Below are 3,870 nucleotides of genomic sequence, written 5' to 3'. Positions count from 1 at the left end.
CCTACGCCCCTCCATGAAGTGTGTACTTTGTACAAGTGCATGTAAGGGTTGAAGTGCACAGGTTACAAGTGTGCAAAATTGGAGAATTGGGACAGTAGGGGTTACGTCATCGACTTGCACCTCTGCACCATAACTGCAACATCAAAAAGGGCGGGAACCAGGGCTGTTTCCACAGTCTTGCTGCTAAAAAAACGATTTAAAACTGCAACAAGCAATTGTTTTGAGGAGAAGAAAGTGCAGGAAGCGAAGGAGGCTTATACACCAGACTCTCGCCGCACCAGTGTTTGTTTGAAAGGTAACTTCAGTGTTATGGCCTAATGACTGCCCAGAGTCACTCTGAACCCAGTGGTATCTTACAATGTTGAGCCTGGAAAACCAGTAAAAAAATAAATTTGTCGGCTTGCTGTCTAAAGTTTACGTAGTTATTATTCTGATTTGATAGTTGGTTATGTTGACGGTTGTGATTGGTTTTTGCTCAGAACGTCATCTGCAGCAGTGAATTGTGGGTAATATACTTCGGCGAAGGGCGTATGTGGGGCACAAAGGGGGCGGGGCTAAGGACGACTCTGCAGAATCGGGACACACTACGCACTCGAACCCATCAACGGGAACGCGCAATTCAGGAACACAAGGGTGGAAGTGCGGGTATTGGGACAGGGCCCATTTCCATTTTCTGTGTGCTCCTAGATCTTAAACTACAAACGGTCTACAACAATTCTCTGGTCCCCCATTCCACGGCTGGCAACTTCAAGGCTCCTCATTACCCTCATCCTCAATGAACCCGTCCGTCCTCTAATGCTCTCATCTAACCTCTGCTCCTCGCTACGCCCATCGCCCTCCTTGCACCATCTAACCACATATTGGACCTCTTCCCTTGATTCCTCTCATTCCCCCTGGGAGTTAATCCTCTGCATCCACCAGAAAGCCAGTACGTCAGGAGGGGGCAAACACATTTTCAAATATACACATATACCTATGTGTATGTGTGTGTGTATGTATGTATGTATGTGTGTGTGTGTGTATTGCCAAAAGTATTTACTCACCAATTCAAATGAAATCAGGTGTTCCAATCACTTCCATGGCCACATGTATAAAATCAGGCACCTAGGCATGTAAAGTATTGAAACAATTGTGAAAAAATGGGTCGCTCCCAGGAGCTTAGTGAATTCTAGTGTGGTACTGTGTTAGGATGCCACCAATCCAGACGTGAATTTCTCTCTCCCAAATATTCCACTGTTAAATGTTGCTTTGATTTTTATACCAAAAGTATCAGAGCAAAAGAAAAACATGCAAACCAACCAATCAAGATTCCCAAAGATTATATTTTTGTGTGACAATCAAGTTTAACATTTTTCAAAATTATATATCAGTCTACTTCCTTGAATTGTTGAGACATCTCGAATGCTGTGGAATATTCTAGCTCACACTGGATAGAAGAAAAGGAACATACTTTGGACTTACAGAAAGAGACTAACAACAGTGAATGCCATCATCAATTTAAAATTACAGATTAACCTTTGGACTGTGGGAGGAAACCAAAGAAAACCTCTATTGGAACAACGCAACAAGCTGAGTCCAACAGTGTTCTTTATGAGTTTACTGACTGCACCACAGAGCGGGGTTTAAATTGCAGAATCTGTTTGTGGAAGAGATGTACAGTATGTCTTCTTGTGTGCTCAAGTGCCGATCAGAGTGAATCTGATCAAACGGTAATGAAGCTCTGCTGTTCAAATGATCTCTTCCTGACATTTATCAGAGTCATAGTTTGCAGAGCGTTTTCAGCTTACTGTATAAAAGTATCAGTCAGTAGAAGGCTGGAAAACACAGCATTTATACAATCATCTTAAAAATGAGGACACCCTATGTGAACCTCTGTGTTTTTCTAACATATTTGGACTATAACATTAATTTAAAAAATACTGAGAAATTCCAGTAATACAAAACAGAAAAAAAAAACGTTTTGAAACTTTTTAAAAAAGTTTATAAAATGAATGAAATCACAGGGAAATAATTAACAACCCTTTGACATTTACTCCCATCTAACATTTCTAAAATTCACACAGGCATAGAATCAACAGGTTTGAGTGATTAAAACACGATTATTTAGCATTTTGAAGGTTTGCCCTGTTTATACCTCAGACATTTAGTGTGTTCCTAACTGCTGATGTGAGGGTGAACACCATGAGATCCAAATAACTTTTAAAGCCCTCACAAAGAAGATTGAAAATCAGCCATTCTACTCCACTCTTCAGAAAGCAATTTTCAAGTCAAGGACCTTCAAAACAACTGCCATAATCCCAGGTCTGGCCAACCAAGCTGGTTCAGTCTGAACGTTGAGTATAATATTCTAAAAGAGGTCTCCAAAAACCCTACAATATTATCAAAAGCCTCTTTCTACTGTTTCTTTTGACAGATGACAGTAAAATTTAAATATTTGTACATCAGAAGAGAAACATTTGACATTCATCCAAATACAACATCCAGGTGAAAGAACTTCAGTCCAGGAGACATGTAACAGGGATGCTTTGCTTCATCAGGACCAGTTTAACATCCATTTTGCAGTGCATCAGAGGGTACTTGAAGAACATATGAGACCATCAGTAAAGCAATTAAATCTGAAGCAGAACTGGACCCTACAAGATGACACTGACCCAAACACATCAATAAATCCACCAAGGACTGGCTAAGAAAATCCTGGGTTGAGTCAAAGCCCAAATCTTGATCTCATTGAGATGCTATTGGGTGACTTGACACAGGCTGTAGATACAAGAAAGCCTTCAAACATCTTCTGGCTGAAAGTGAGGACTGTGCTTGCTTTCTTCAAACTGATATCAGAGACTGGTAGATGGCTACAAGAAACATCGAATGAAAGACATTTTAGCCAAAGTGGGAGTAGGTATTAGGGGGTAGGATTTTCCATGGCAAACAGGCTCTGGGTGATCGGTCAGATAAAGAGCAGTTCAGATGCCTTCATGAGGACCAGTAGAAAGAGGCAAGAGACATCACCCATTCTCGTGGTGGGACCCAGCCGGACCAAGACGACCCGATCCCCAGATGCTTAAACTGGCTCTAGGGACCTGGACTGTCACCTCAATGGGGGGAATGAGCCTGTGCTTGTGTGGGAGGTTAAGAGATGTCGGCTAGAAATAGTCAGGCTCACCTCCACGCACAGCGTAGACTCTGGAACCTGTCAAAATAAGGTGAGATCTTTCCATGTAATCCATGCAACATTCATTAACTGCTCACAGTTAAATTCATAAAAGTTACAATAAATATCCTTATATCCTTATGTGTAATCCATACAACAATTATTAAAATACACAGTTGAAACAGTGGAGAGTGAAACAAGTATATTCTTATATTCTGGGACAGAGAGACTGGAGAGGCCTGTGTGGAGCTACATATTAACTGTCTTATCTTTGGCAGAAATATAAAGAAATGATGTATGAGGATTTTACATTCTTTTACATGTATTAAATGAAATTAGTAATCTTTGATTATCAAGTTAAAAGATGTATGATTGAAATATGGTTAAGAACTGATAATTAAAGAAAAATACATTAAGTTTTGAAATTCTCAATCAGCTATATATTAAAGAGATATAACAATTGATCATTTGAGAAGCATGAATAAAAAGAATGAAGTGATGGTTTTGTAACTGTGTTTTAAAGTAAATGCAGAAAGCTGAGTATGGAATGTGTAATACTGTGTAAAGTTTAAGACTGAGCAGATTATGGAAAGAACTGTAGGATGACTGGGAGTGACGAGAGCCAGCTGCATGCTGACAGCAAATCCTTTGAAGGCCAGCGCAAGGAACGGAGGATGAGTCTACAGCCAGCTGTGTGGCTATTACCGGTATCTCCAAGGCCG

The sequence above is a fragment of the Girardinichthys multiradiatus genome, chromosome 7 (genome assembly GCF_021462225.1).
Source record: "Girardinichthys multiradiatus isolate DD_20200921_A chromosome 7, DD_fGirMul_XY1, whole genome shotgun sequence".
NCBI classification, from domain to species: Eukaryota; Metazoa; Chordata; class Actinopteri; order Cyprinodontiformes; family Goodeidae; genus Girardinichthys; species Girardinichthys multiradiatus.
Note: the sequence above shows the minus strand (reverse complement) of the source record.